Consider the following 16447-nt stretch of genomic DNA (forward strand, 5'->3'; position numbering starts at 1 on the left):
AGTGTCTTTTCAATTGATCTATACCATTTGGGGGGGTGGGGGTTGATCTCTAACTGAACCTATAGCTAATTGGCTAGACCAGGTAGCTAGCAAGCTCTAGGAGTTCTGTCCCTACCCCCTAGTGCTAGGATTACAGACTCGTATTGAGTCTAGCCTGCCTGCCTGCCTGCCTGCCTGCCTTCTTGTCAATGTGTATGTGATGAGGGGACACCTGTGTATGCATGCTTGTGTAGGCCAGAGGTTGATGTCAACTGTCTTCCTCCATCACTGTATGACGGAGGACGGTTTACTGAGGACGGTGGCTAGCTCAACAAGAGGTTCTGGAACACTTATGAACTGACGCCTGTGGACGGAAGATAGCAGTGAGCTTTGAAGGGGATGTTGGGACTCCTTTCTCTTCCTCGATCTCTTTGTTCCTCAGTTGCAGCAGAATTCTGACTTACATGGTCCCTAATATCTCCATCAGTTTCCTACTCAGCATATCACATTTAATAATTAAAAAAAAAATTTAAGGCAATTCTAGGTTGTAACAATCTCAGTGATGGCTTTGACAGCTTTGAATATTCTTCCTTGGTCAGGTATTTGAATACATATGGAAAATTTCTCTTTAATTATCCTTAAATGGTTTGTGGCTATGAAACAGGCTTGGGCCAATTTCGAAGGAGTATTCTGGTCATAGGAAGGGCGAGGATGAGGTAACACTGGGCTGTGGAGCTTTGAAAGCACATGCAGGTGCCATGGGATGTTCCGTACCTCAGGGCTTGTGATGTAACACAGGTGACTTTCTGAGGAAGGAAGACCCTAAGGATGGGAAGTGAGAGGAGACTGCAAGCACAAGGAGTTCTGCAGCCGTGACATCAGGAAAGAGGTATATTGGTGCTTAGATACAGATGCAAAGACCAAGAGAGACTAGAATGGCCGGGCAGTGGTGGCGCACGCCTTTAATCCCAGCACTTAGGAGGCAGAGACAGGCGGATTTCTGAGTTCGAGGCCAGCCTGATCTACAAAGTGAGTTCCAGGACAGCCAGGGCTACACAGAGAAACCCTGTCTGGAAAAACAAACAAACAAACAAAAAAAGAGAGACTAGAATGGATAAATTAATTCTGCATTATTTACAAAAGTGAATTACGGATACTAAGATGCTGGCAGAATAAATAGAAAACAGGCTACTATACAATCATGACATCCCACAGATACAACTATAAGAACAAAACTACAAATCTTCCTGATTATTAAAAGAAATACAGAAGAAATCAAACAACCCATTAATTTTTTTTTTAAAGTTCAAGAGCCTCTTGTCTGCCATGCTGTGGCATTGGTGATATCCCCTCCTCTCTTTTGCCCTCACCACCAGTGGAGGGGGCAAAGGGGAGGGGAGAGCTGGCCTTGCCACTCACCTGCTGCAGCACAGTGAAGCTGACCCAGGATGTGGGGGATGTGGGTGAGCCACCCCACCCCCCAAACGTGTGAGTGGGAGAGCTGCCCCTGCCTCTTGTTTGCTGGGTGGTGGTGCAGACAAGGAGAGACACCCTCTTCTCTCATTCCTCACCGTCTATGGTGGATGGGAAAGCTGGCTAGGGGTTATGGACAGGGAGAACTGTCCATGTCCCTCACCTGCCACAACACAGAGAAGAGCAGACTCTGCACCTCGCCTGGGCAGCAGGGCTCCAAGGGCATTGAGAATGTGAACTGGTGAGCTGACCATCTCTGATACCTCTCAGGCTCAGATCCAGGGCTTTAAATTGGCCCATCTCAACATCGACCAAATTGATGAACTGCTGGAGGGCATGGAGGGGCCAGGTCTACAGATCCAAAACTACAGGATCTCCATGACACAGGGCAACAACAGGATATCTGAGAGGAATCTCAGTGAGGATCCAGTATTGATAGGATGGCAGAAACCGAAGGCCTCATACCAAACCAATGAGTCTTTGCGGGGGGGGGGGGGGGGGGGGAGGTGGCCGGGCGGGGGGGGGGGGGCAAGCAAAAAGGTGTTGACAAAAGAAAATACCGTGGAACACACTGACACAGGACAGCTTCCACAATGAGATTCTTTTTTTCCTTTGTTGTAGGGGAAGTTGCAGGTGTGGGGTTCGGGTACAAGGAGAGGGGGAGATGATTGGGATTGGAGTACATGATGTGATATTCACAAAGAACCAATAAAAGGGTGTTTTTTAATGTAAATAATACAAGGCATAACAGTAACAAATATGCCATTTCTTGTAAGAAATGTTTCCTAAAAAAGAAGAAGGCGAAGGAGAAGAAAAATAGTTCAAGGGGGTAGAGCCTAACAAAAGATAATAAAACTTAAGTCAAAAGTAACATATTAATCATATTAATATAATTCAGGTAAACAACAAATAAGGGAAGGGTGATTTCAGGTGTGATAACAAAGTGGGTAAGAGCATTTGCTGTGCACACATGAGGACCTGAGTTCGAATCTCTAGGCCTCTCCTAGAAACCAGGCATACCTAGAACCCAAGTACTAGAGAACAGAGACAAGCAGATTCCCCAGCGGTCGCTGGCTAGCCAACCTGCCTGAACGGGTGAACTTCAGGTTCAGTAAGAGACCCGGTCTCAAGGGGAAAAGGCAGAGGAGGAGGAGAGACCAAACATCCTCCTCTGGCTTCAGCCTAAGCATGCTAACACTTGCACACAAGCATGGGTCACACATAAAACAACAACAGCAAGTGAATTTACCACTTAAAAAGTGGAATCAAAACTCAATGTTGTATGAAAGGTACTATAAAATCATTCAGAAAGACTGAATATAAAAGCTAGGAACTACAATTAAAAACTCAGAAGTAAAAAAAAAAAATCAAGATTTTAATAACAAGCCAGGCATTTGAAAACTGAGGCAGGAGGATAGGACCAATGCAAAGCCAGCCTGATGTATGTACATAGCGAGATCCTGTCTCACAAACAGAAAAAAAAAACACAGTCTTACTAACTGACACAAATCTGGTGTTAAAAGTTGTACCTGCAATAAGGGTGAAGCAACTGGGAACAAATAATAGCAACACTGAGGGGGAAAATTAGGAGACATAAAGGATAAATAAACATCAGTGACTGGAGTCAGTTATCCAAACATAAGGATGTAAAGAGCATATCATTTTGGTAATCTTGACAGTACACACAAGTTCTAAGGAGGAATGTGGTACAAGGTGGACGTGAAACAAAGATGGCAGTGGAAGCAAAAGACACCAAGTGATACCTGGAGATGACGGCTTGTCACCATGCTGTCAGCAAAACACGCAGACTCCCAAGTCTGAAATCCTCAAGGTGAACTGGATGCTACAACGACTGCCTTCTTGGGTTTTGATGTTCCTTCTCGGACTCCATGTCTGAAACTGCGATAGACTAGTGTTTCATCCCTTAGCCTTGGCACTCCAGTTATACTTCTTGCTCTTGGCAAGACAGTCCCATTTTGCCCAGGTTGACTTCTGAAGGTGGTAGGCAGTATAGCCACAGTGGAGGCACAACCTGCGTGTCGCTTTCCAAAGGATAGTGTTCCTTTCTCCCCAAGTCTTTAGACAACTGAAAGTACTTTTTGTTATTGGCCTTAGCCAGATGCCTAAGGTCAGAAAACAGTAACTTGCTTCTTTGGCCACTTCCAGCTGTCTGTAGTGTTAATCAAAGAAAAAGAAATTATGGTTTCTAAACTGCTGAGACACTCATGTTTGACGTTATTCAATGGATGAAGCCTATCACTGATTCCCAGTACAACACAGCAAACTAGTAATTGACCATATATCTTCAAGTTTCCTTTGATAAAGTTAAACTAATCAGAGCTTTCAAAAGATGAACGATTCTTGACTGCGTTAATATATATATAGCTATAGTCAAGTTCAAAGAACAGAATTAACGTGGAAAACACTGTCACGAAAATGAAGCTAGACATCAGAAGGTGTACGTTTGGAGAAGTAAAAATGACTGTTAATAAAGAAATTATGATCGTTTCAACACAGTAGAAAAATGCTTAAAATATGTCCCATTCATAGAATTTATTCTCACAACATTTCTAGATATGTTTTGGTCATATTGTAAATTCATGCAAAGTGTTACTAGTACTTTTTGAAATAGGAAACGTAGAATATAAATTATATATTTAATATGCAGGTCACGTAAGATATATGTGATCCTGTAAACACTTGTGCAAGAACATCTTCATCCTTTGATATATCTTGGTAGTCAGGTATATCTATAGGTAATAGAGAAATAATTTATTCTTTACTGATACTTTAATAGCAAGAGGAGCCCCTACTAAGAATGTCAGTCACTTGTAATATTTTACTTTTACCAATAATAGTGGAATAAGTAATCCACCCATCTTGTTTTACATATATGTAAAAGCTATGTAAAAGCTATGTAAAAGTTCATCACATTTAGAATTCTTACACACATTTAGAAAGATTACTTTGCGTTTTTTGTTTTTGTTTTTGTTTTGAGACAGGGTTTTTCTGTGTAGCTCTGGCTGTCCTGGAATTTACTCTGTAGACCAGACTGGCCTCAAACTCAAAAGATTTGCCTGCCTCTGCTTCCTCTGCCTCTGCCTCTGCCTCTGCCTCTGCCTCTGCCTCTGCCTCTGCCTCTGCCTCTGCCTCTGCCTCTGCCTCTGCCTCTGCCTCTGCCTCTGCCTCTGCCTCTGCCTCTGCCTCTGCCTCTGCCTCTGCCTCTGCCTCTGCCTCTGCCTCTGCCTCTGCCTCTGCCTCTGCCTCTGCCTCTGCCTCTGCCTTCTACAATACCACAGACTGGCAAGGTTACTTTTTTTTTTCTTTTTTAAGATTACAAAAGAATTCTTCCATGTTCTCAGGTCAAATTTTAATTATTTGAGATGTGAATGCAACTTGATCTTTTGAGGTGGTTAACCAGATGACCCAACTCAATTATTTTGTTTGTTTGTTTGTTTGTTTTGTTGTTGGTTTTTGAGACAGAGCTTTTCATGTGTATTCCTTACTATCCTGGAACTCACTCTGTAGATAGACCTGGCTGGCCTTGAACTCAGGGATCTGCCAGCCTCTGCTATGTGCTAAAGGTGGACACCACCACTAGCTGCTGCCCAACTAAAATTTATATATATATATTTTTAAATTGCCTCCTTCCTTCCAAAATGTATAGTTGATATTTCGTTCTTTCATGTTATTGGCCATTCTGTTACGTTAACATCATAGTCTGAGGGTGAAAGTCTGCAACCCACATTTTTCTCCAGAAGTTTCCCAATAGAACAGAAAAAAAAATGTGAACACAGGACCTTCAGTCCTCTTTGAATATTTTTTAAAAAATTGTTTTATGTGTACAATTGTTTTGCCTGTCTGGAAGTCTGAACACTGAATGTATGCCTGGTGCCCTTGGATGCCAGAAAAGGGCAATTGGATACTCTGGAACATTAGGAATGGTTGTGAGCTTCCATGTGGGTGTTGGGAATCAAACCTGGGTCCTCTAGAAAAGCAGCAAGTGTTCCCAATTGGGGAAATTATATTTTCTTATTTTTTTTTAAGAAAAAAAGCTTCTCATGTCAAAAAGTGATCCAGTTTACATCGCTGAGTTGGTCTTGGGTTCTATAAGAAAGCCAGTTGAGCAAGCCATGTAAAGCAAGCCAGTAAGCAGCACCTCTCCATGGCCTCTGCATCAGCTCCTGCCTCCAGGTTTCTGCCCTGTTTGAGTTCCTGTCCTGACTTCCTTTGATGATGAACAGTAACGTGGAAGCATAAGCTGAACAAACTCTTTCCTCCGCAACTGGTTTTTTGGCCATGGTTTTTTCACTGAAGCAATTAAGACCCTAATTCATTAAGCAGGTAGCTCAGTGATAGAACACTTGATTATCATGTGTAAGGCCTTGGATGTGTGTGTGTGTGTGTGTGTGTGTGTGTGTGTGTGTGTGTGTGTGTGAGAGAGAGAGAGAGAGAGAGAGAGAGAGAGAGAGAGAGAGAGAAGAGACACAGAGACACAGAAAGAGACAGACAGAGACAGAGAGGGAGAGACATGAGTAGCCAGTGGTAGGGAGGAATGCCGAGGCTGAACATGAATGGTAATTCACACAGACATAAGAGGTCCATGTGAAACAAAACAGGGATTCAAGTGTTGCTTTCCAGACACAGCTAGTGCTGAAGAGATGGCTCAATGGTCATAAGTGCTTGCTGCCTGTGTAGATAACCAGAATTCCAGTCCCAGCACCTACACTGTGCAGCTCACAACCACTGGTAACTCCAGTTCTAGGGGATCAGATACCCCTTATGGACAGTAAACACACCTACACATATGGGTGTGTCTTCATGTTCTATTACTGTGAGCAGATACCATGACCATGATAGCTCTTTATAGAAAAGTATTTAAATGGGGCTGGCTTAGTGTTTCAGAGCTTTTAGAGCTTCCTATCATGTTGATAGGAAGGAAGCATGGCAGCACAGGGCAGATACGATGCTGGAGAAGTAGCTAAGAGTTTTATCTCCAGATCCACTGGCAGCAGGAAGAGAGAGACTCTGGACTTGTCATGGGCTTTTGAAACCCCAAAGCCCAACCCCAGTGACACACTTCCTTCAACAAGGCCACACCTCCTAAACCCTCTCAAGGAGTGGTACTCCCTGATGGCCAACATTCACATCTATGAGCCTATGGGGGCCATTCTTACTCAAACCACCACAGGGTGCACACGTACCAAGACATATTAAACATTTCCTTCAAAACAGTTCTAAAGCTTCTAGAAATGAATATTTAAGTGCAAAGATTCCCGGGTTTCTTCAAACTGGAAAGAGAAATCTGGATAACTACCTGTTGAAACTTCCAACTAGGACATTTTTGGGGTGTAAACTGGCTCACTTCTTGACATGAGAAGCTTTTTCTCTTAAAAAAAAAAGAAGAGGAAGAAGAAGAGGAAGAAGAAGAAGGAGAAGGAGGAGGAGGAGGAGGAGGAGGAGGAGAAGAAGAAGAAGAAGAAGAAGAAGAAGAAGAAGAAGAAGAAGAAGAAGAAGAAGAAGAAGAAGAAGAAGAAGAAGAAGAAGAAGAAGGAGGAAGAAGAAGAAGAAGAAGAAGAAGAAGAAGAAGAAGAAGAAGAAGAAGAAGAAGAAGAAGAAGAAGAAGAAGAAGAAGAAGGAGAAGAAGAAGAAGAAGAAGAAGAAGAAGAAGAAGAAGAAGAAGAAGAAGAAGAAGAAGAAGAAGGAAGAAGAAGAAGAAGAAGAAGAAGAAGAAGAAGAAGAAGAAGAAGAAGAAGAAGAAGAAGAAGAAGAAGAAGAAGAAGAAGAAGAAGAAGAAGAAGAAATAATTTCCCCCAATTGGGAACACTTGCTGCTTTTCTAGAGGACCCACGTTTGATTCCCAACACCCACATGGAAGCACAACCATTCCTAATGTTCCAGAGTACCCAATTGCCCTTTTCTGGCATCCTAGGGCACCAGGCATACATGTGGTGTTCAGACTTACAGAAAGGCAAAACATTTGTACACATAAAACAAGGCTGGGTCCTCCCCCATTGATCACTAATGGAAAGAGATGCCTTACAGCTGGATCTCATGGAGGCGCTCCTTCCACTCAGAGGACTCTAACTTGTGTCAAGTTGACATACGAAACCAGCCAGGACACCCAGCCAGTTTCTTTGTTTTAAAGCCAGGGTCTCACTGTGTAGCCCAAGCTGAGCTCGAACTTGTAATCTTCCCGCCTCAGTCCCAGATGTTGATATCACAAGGGTGAACGACCACACTTGGTTGGGGTGTAGTATGCAAACAACATACTTCAGTATGTTGAGGCAAGTTTTGACAAATATAAACCTGTGTGATGACCACCACAACCAAGACTCAGAACATTCCTATGGCCCTAACAGCTCCTCTGGGTTCCTTCCCATACAGCCAGCCCTCCCTATAACAAGCCCATGGTCAAGGCTCCCACTGGGAACAAGGCCACAAGGTAAGGACCTGATGTTGTATGTTTAACTTACTTTTCCTAGATGTTGGGAGCCAGACCAACCCAAGACTTTTCTCAGAGGACGAAGGGAACTTTAATTCTGTGTCCTTGTCCAGGGATGGACTTGTCAGGGCTGGTGTAAGACTGGAGCCAGTTTGTCAAAAGAGTCAAGGTTGTGGCTTCTGGGGGCCAGACCCTCCTGGGCTATAATAATCAGTCCTTTGGCAGCTGTGTCTGAGGTATCTCGTGTTCTCTTTGCCAGCCCTGTCTGACTTAACTCTCTGCTGACCTTGACTGTCCCCTATCCACCTCAAATAGTATATATGATGCTGCACTTCTTAATGAACTTGCTTGGCATAAGTCATCAGCATATGCAAGACCTCCTGGTCCCAGCTATTGCTTTTGCCTTCTTTATTTCTCATCCTGGATCCTTCCACACAATACTTTGCTGTTCAGAACCCTTATTCCTGCTGGCTCACGACACCTAAAGTTTCAAACAAATGAATCTATTTACCATCTTGTTTGTTTTTATTTTTTTAAGTTTTTAATTAATTTATTTGCTATCATTGTATGTGATGTGTGTGAGGACCTGGCATTACCAACCTTGAATGGGAAGGACTTTACCCACTGACAATCTGATCAGCCCAGTTTGCTTTTATTTCTGCATAGTGTTTTGTTTGTGCTTTGCAAACGAACAAATCACATCACATTATAAATTCATAATGAATGGTATTTGGGCTCATTAAAGCCTTCATTCATTCATCCACATATCTTGTCTGTGTGTGTGTGTGCGCGTGTGCACGCGTGTGCGCATGCATGTGATCTTGTGTGTGCAAATGCACATCCATATCTGTGTACATGTGTGGAGACCAGAGATCCACACTAACTGTCTTCTTTAATCAGTTTTTTGAGACAGGATCTCTCACTGAACCTACCACTCACCAATTTGACAAGGCTGGGTTCTTCCTGTCTTCCCCTCTTCAGCTCTAGGATTATAGAACTCGTTGATCTTTCAACCATTATTTTTTTCCCTCATTTCCACAAACATTTTTTCTGAAGTGTCAGCCACTAGCTAAATGTAGGCTACAAGCAAAGTGTAGTACCACATGTCCCAGAATCCTAGTACTTGGAACACTGAAGCCAAAGGACCCCATCTCAAAATCCTGTCTCAAACTAAAACTAAAATTAAAACATACAAATACATTTTATCTCTGGGGTGGGGGAGTTCTTTTGTGATAAAATATAGCAGTGCCTCAGTCTTTATGCAGGAATGTGAAGACTATGGACCAGTATTTAAAGTGATGCGGCAGGAGAATCAATGCTTTCTGGAGACTTCCTGAATAATGTATTGTATTCTATCATTAGAACAAAGTCAGATGGCTGCCAGAGCCAAGATAACATGTCCATGTTCCAGGCAGGAAGAGCTCTCTATGTCATTTTTATAGGAAAAGCAAGAATCCTCCCAGAAGTCCCCAGAAGATTTTTTCTTATTTCATCACCTAGAATTGGATCTCAAGACCATCTATAGGCTCCAGGAAATTAATGAAGCTCTTGAAAAAAAGGATATACGATTGCTAAAACTGACACATACCAATCTTGACACAAGGTTGGCACTGTGTCACTGCAAACAAAGCCAAGGTTCTAAACAAGAACTACACAGTGTGTCTGGCAAGGCTTCTCGGGATGGCTGTGAGCCCTTGTGAAATGCCAGCACAGACACGATAATAAGACTCTGAGCCAGCACATGTGCAGAACTCCTCTTTAGCCCCTGCCCAGTGAGATCTCTAAAGCAGCACACACACAACTGGCACACTTATCTTGTTAACAAATGGATTAGGGCTTTCAACGTTATCTAGCTCTAGAAAAGGGCTGTGTGACTTAGCCCATTATAAAGCAAGATACAGATAGAAAAAAAACTTTTTCAGGTCCCCCTGAAAAGGGTCCCTCAAGCCTCAGAGCCGAGTGAAGCAAAGGCAGTGGTTCTCAGCCTTCCTAATGCTTTGATAGAGCCCCTCATGCTGTGGTGACTGGTCCCTACCATAAAACGTTTTTGTTGCTGCTTCATAACTGTAATTTTACTACTGTTTTAACATAATGTAAATACCTGATATGCAGGATATCTGATCTATATGACCCCTGTGAAAGGGTCCTTGAGTCCTCTCAGGGTTGTTACCCACAGTTTGAGAAGCCCTTGTTCTAAGAGCTTCTAGAGTCAGATCCTTCCTTTACAATATTTCCCAGACATGCTTACTGCTCAGCTCCCTCTCGGTCTCTGAGGATGAATGAAAAGACTCTGACTTGAGGACATGCCTCTGATGTGTTAACTCAATGGCCATTCAGATAAATACCACAGATTTCAGTATTCCCAACCAGAAAGGCTGGACAGGACAATTGTAGGCCTTCCCCACCAGAATAGTCTCGCCATAATTCTCCAGCAGGTATGAGTAAGACATACCCACTTCTTCTGCCAGCTTGGACATGCGAAGTAGAGAGAGTGTGTTCTTGTTTCAGAAATGGACACATGGCTAATTTGGGGCCAGTAAGACTCATGGTTGGATTACAGGAGTAGCTGTCTAACAGTGTAGAGAGAACTTTACCAGCTTTGCATGGAATTCCTGCAGCTGCTGCAGCCACATTGCTGCAGCTTGATTTTGAAGTTATGTCACCTTTTTATCCAGCAACTGCAACATGAAATGCAACAGAAGGCTGGCAGTGTAGCTCAATGGTAGAGTGCTTACATAGCGCTCCTGAAGCACTGGGCTCAATCCTCTACAGAGTATGGGGGGGGGGCACATAATGGGGAAGGGGGCAGAGAGTTGTGGGGCCAGTAACAGAGACAGTGGCAATAGCCTTTCTTTAATATCACAGTGAATAGCTGCAACACACCCTGAACCTGCATATACATACCTTTCCATCTGTAGTTTCTATTTTGCAAGTTAATTGCCGTGAAGAGACACCACTACCACACCAACTCTTATAAAAGAAAGAATTTAATTAGGCTGTCTTCTAGTTTCATAGGTTTAGTCCATTGTCATCATGACAGGAAGCATGGCAGCACACAGGCAGACATGGTGCTAGAGAAGTAGCTAAGAATTCTACATCTGGATCCACAGGCAGCAGGAAGAGAGAGACACACTGGGCCTGGCTTGGGCTTTCGAAACCTCAAAGCACATTCCCAGTGACACACATCCTCTAACAAGGCTACATCTATTCCAACAAGACCACGGGTCCTATTCCTTATCAAATAATGCCACTCTCTGATGATTAAGTGTTCAAACCTATGAGCCTGTGAGGGCCACTCTTATTCAAACCACCACAGTTTTATTAATCTTTGACTCTGAGGTTTTCTTTCTTGTAGACAAAATCATTATAATTAATACATGTATTTTTGTATCCTTCACATCTCCAATGTGGCCAACAGTAAGTACTTTCCATTATGTCCTCCTAAACACACACACACACACACACACACACACACACACACACACACACACACAGAGGCACACAGAGGCATACAGAGGCACACACACACATACACACACTTGCTTTCAGGCATAGGATGCCAGTCTCTATTTAGTTTTCTAAAGAATGGAGTGTTTATACATATATCTCTTAGAGAGCGATAGATTGTCTTCAGGGCTCCTTTTACCTTCACTGTGAGGCTGTTAAAAAACTTCAACCTCATGAATATGCTCTGTAAACAATATTCTTATTCCATTGCCAAAAGAAATCCTCAAAATTTAGTTTCTGCTAAATTACTACAAAAACTTATAATCAGTCTGATCTAGCATTCATATCAAAACAATAACAGGTTACTATCAATTTGGTCTTCTAACTGTCCATCACCACCACTGAGAGCTACTGTTATCAAAGGCCTGGATGGCTGCTCCTTTAGGTCTTCTCCATTCCACTGCAGCCCTTTGTGCAACTGTAGCTAGGGTCATCTCAAAGTTCAAAGCTGGCTTCAACATCATTTCCTCCTGACTCTTTCTCTCCCGTCCTTCCTCCATTTGATTGTTCTCTTCCATAGAAGGTATTGTCTGTTTCAGCCCCTCTCATCGAGGGGGTGCTTTTTTCGTTCCTCCTCCAGTTAACATTTCCTCAGGTCTTCAGATTTCAGCTGAGCATAACTCTAGAAAGACTTCCTGACTCCCTGGCACAGTCCAGTTCTTGTATTAGTTGTAATCCATGGTATATATTTCCATTTTTATGTTTGTCTGTGATTTGGGGTTACTGGCAATCTGCTACAAGAGAGCATAACTGTTTGGCCCTAGGTAGTAGTCCCTAATGAAACATGAATCTCACTTTTTTTTCCTTTTGTTGTTATTAATGTCCTCAGGAAGCCTACTGTGGGAGTTTTAGCTAGAAGACCCCTTCTTTAATAGTATACCTTGCTAGACACATATAGCTAGGTCGTCTTAGCTTCCATTCAACATGGAGGAGGAGTAAAGTATGGAGGACAAACAGTAAAGTATGGATAATGCCCAGACTGAAAATAGCGTAGTACTGTGACTACAAGATATCAACACCAGGATCACTGCTTCCCGCTGGACATAACTTCATCCTGTAAGGAATTGTTCAGCCCCTTCTCTGACCCCTCCTCTGTTCTAGTAGAAGGCAGTAGAAGGTAAGATCCCACTCAGCTTCATCTCAGAGTAAAGTTAGCCTGACATTCCATTTCCTCGTCTTTAATGGATTGAGCATGGCATGTCTTGATTCAAGCTTTTAGAAGTCAAGAGTGAAAAGACAAATGTTGTCTTTTAACCAGGGTTTCCTCCAATGAAAACAAATTACCTGAATAATATGATCGTGGTCTTGTTTTTTTAGTCCTTGGCTAAATTAGGAAAAGAAATTGCAGAAAGTACTCATCTTTAGCCCTGGATTTTTTTTTTAAGTCAGTGAAGACTCATTTCTATTTCTAGAGGCTGTTGGTTATCCTTCTTGTTTTGTTTTGCTTAATTTTTAAAAATTTATTCACTTTACAACTTAGAACCGGCCCCTCCTTTCCTCCCAGTACCCCCTCATGTAAGTCCTTCCCCCATTCCACCTTCTCCTTCTGTTTTGAGAAGGGGAAGCCCCCTCTGGGTGTCACACTCCCCACTAACACCTCACTACAACACACACATCAAGTCACTGCAGGACTAGGCACATCCTCTCCCACTCAACCCAAAGTGTGTCCTGTCTACAAGATGTGCATGGACAAAGGTAGAGCAGAGACAGAGGGAATGGCCAACCAATGGCTGCCCCAAATGGAGACCTATCCCACGGACAATAACTAATCCCTGACACTATTAATGATACTCTGTTATGCCTGCAGATGAGGACTTAGCATAACTGTCCTCTGAGAGGCTCCACCCAGCAGCCAATGAAAAGAGATGCAGAGTCCCACAACCAAACGTTAGATGGAGCTCCGGGAGTCTTACAGAAGAGTTGAGAGAAAGATTGAGGGACCTGAAGAGGAAGGGGACTGACTCCACAGGAAGACCAACAGAGTCAACACATCTGGACCCTTGGGGACTCCCAAAGGTTGAATCACCAACCAAAGAGTGAGCACGGGCTAAACCTAGGCTTCCCCAAATATATGTAGCAGATGAGTTTGGTCTTCATCTGGGTCCCCCAACAACTGGAGCAGGGGCTATCTGTGAGCCTGTTGCCTGCCTGCCCATGGATCCCTTGCCCCTCTCTCTTGGTCTCCTTTGTACTCTCTGCTTCCTCCTCTCTTACTCCCTTCATACCCATGGCCTAGCCCAGTCTGCTGGCCATGGTCAGTGCACTATTTTCTCTCCCTGCTCTGGACTTGTCTAGATCCCTCTGGCTGTGCCATCCTTCATGTCCACAGTAAAAATCTTTTCGAACATACCTTGGCACAGTCATGGCCCAGTTTATACATCTGCTGCCCAAACCCTCAGTTCATGCAACTGTCTTCATTTCCACTTTCCAGTCTTCCTTCTTTTTTTAACTTAACCCTTTTTCTTTTCCTTTTCCTTTTCCTTTTCCTTTTCCTTTTTCTTTTTCTTTTTCTTTTTCTTTTTCTTTTTCCTTTTCTTTTTCTTTTTTTTTTCTTTTTCTTTTTCTTTTTCTTTTTCTTTTTCTTTTTCTTTTTTTGCAGGGCTGAGGATCTAACCTGTAGAGCTACCTACATGATAGGCAAGTATACCGTCTCTAAGCTATAGCCTAAACCCTTAACTTTTTAAAGATGCATTCTCTTTAGTCTGTATATATGTGTGATATATACGTGTGTGTGTGTGTGTGTGTGTGTGTGTGTGTGTGTGTGTGTAGTTGTGTAGTTGATGTTGGATGTTTTCTCATGTACTCCTCTTTAAAAAAAATTGTGGCATGATTTCTCATTGAACCTTGAGGAAGCCAATTTATAACTTTGGTAGCTAGCCAGCTTGCATTGGGGACCACCTGTCTCTTCCTCCAGAATGCTAGAATTACAGGTTCCCAACTTTTGTATAGGTTTGGGATATCCTAACTCCCATCCCTGCAAGAACTTTATCTCCTTAGACATTTCCCTAATTTCCCCACCAGAAACATTCAAAGGTTTTAATGTTTCTGTAAAAGTTTCTATGAAAATGGGGTACAGGTCTTGAAGCAACAGTTTTTAAAAATCTAGAATGAAAGCAAACATGTATAACTGTGAGACACTTGAAAACACATGCTAAGTAAACTTGGGTGTATATTAAGGATTGCCCTTTTCTGAAGAGTTTAAATACTGCAAACATTTTTTTCTTAGTTTCCAATAAGTAGTATCCTTAGTGGAGTGTGACAGATGCTTTATGAAGAGATAGATATGAAAATAAGACAACAGACGAATGAAGATTTCTAGAAACTCAAGAAAGAATGACTAGAGAGATAGCTAATTAGCCACTAGGAAGCACTGTCAATAGGGCCCAGGGAAAAAGCCTTCAAGCAAAGAGTGTTTATCTGTCATCCTTAGAGTCTAAAAGGTACATGGTGAGTTTAGAAACAGTGTGGTAACTAGTGACTCTAAAACTGGTTAATTTGAATGGAGGTAAAATATTGCAGTTGGCCAAAGAATTAAGAGGAAGAGCAACGTGGGTAAAGGCATGTTTTCATGAACCATGGGCATGAAAAAAGGCATAGAACTGAGAAAGACAAAGTGCTGGGAGAAGGTTGATTTGTTTTCTTCTAAGGTAGATGGGTTTCAGAGCACCCAACGGTTGGTGATAGCACCAGCATGAAGGAGTTAGTGGGACATGAAAGGGCAGGACAGGGAAGGCACCCAGAGCCTGGGCCCAGAAAAGACTTTTCTTCCTTCCTTCCTTCCTTCCTTTCTTTCTTTCTTTCTTTCTTTCTTTCTTTCTTTCTTTCTTTCTTTCTTTCTTTCTTTCTTTCTCTCTTCCTTCCTTCCTTCCTTCCTTCCTTCCTTCCTTCCTTTCTTTCTTTCTCTCTTTCTTCCTTCCTTCCCTCCTTTCTTCCTTTCTTTCTCTCTCTCTTTCTTTCTTTCTTTCTTTCTTTCTTCCTTTCTTCCTTTCTTTCTTTCTTTCTTTCTTTCTTTCTCTCTTCCTTCCTTTCTTTCTTTCTTTCTTTCTTTCTTTCTTTCTTTCTTTCTTTCTTTCCCTTCCTTCCTTCCTTCCTTCCTTCCTTCCTTCCTTCCTTCCTTCCTTCCTTGGAAAGGAGAAGAGAACAAGCGGCATCAGGGAAATGCTAGAGTGTCCTGTGACACTAATGTGAGAAGCTCCTGTTGTATGGATTCTCTCTTCTCTAAGAATCACAGAGATAATCTGCGGGGGGTGGGGGGTGGGGGATGAAAATGCAGGGGAGCTCTGGAGGGCCAGGGAGGACTGAGGGAAGCAGATGTTCGAGAGTCCCTGAAGTCAGAGCAGTGGTTGTGTCCCTCTCATAGCAGCTCCTGGAGAAGCTAAACCGGAACTAGAGGCAAGTGTGAGCAACACAAGTCATCATCACTACATCACTACATCACTACATCACTACATCACTACATCACTACATCACTACATCACTACATCACTACATCACTACATCACTACATCACTACATCACTACATCACTACATCACTGAAATGAGTGAACAGACTGGTTCTCTTCTGGAGTCAGGAAACAGAGCTGCCAGGCGAAGTTAGGCTCATCAACTCGGTGTGCTGCTCCTCTCCAGTTCCATTTCCCCCTCAGGGAGTCTCTCAGGAAGGGAGAGGCTTCTAAGAACTTCCCTCTTCACCACAGTCTTTCTTTGCTGGTGAAACTGAGTGACTCAAACTCAGGTAAGAATTGTGGAGAAGTATGAGACACACAGAAATTTTGATGTCTGAGGGAAATCGTATATTACTTATTTTCCTCATTGTGCTGAAGGAACCCTAACAAAGCAGCTTAAGGAAAGAGTTGTTTACTATGGCTCACAATCTGAGGCCACAATAAAGACTGGCAGCAGGCACCTGCAGAGGCTGGTCACAGCAGGTGCCCAGTCAAGAAGCAGAGAGAGATTCAGCTGTTCAGTTCTCTTTCTATTGAATCAGTCTAGGAACCCTGCTATTGATGGCACCACCCACAGATATGAAGTTTGTATCTTAA

The sequence above is a fragment of the Mus musculus genome, chromosome 19, assembly GCF_000001635.26.
Source record: "Mus musculus strain C57BL/6J chromosome 19, GRCm38.p6 C57BL/6J".
Taxonomy (NCBI): Eukaryota; Metazoa; Chordata; class Mammalia; order Rodentia; family Muridae; genus Mus; species Mus musculus.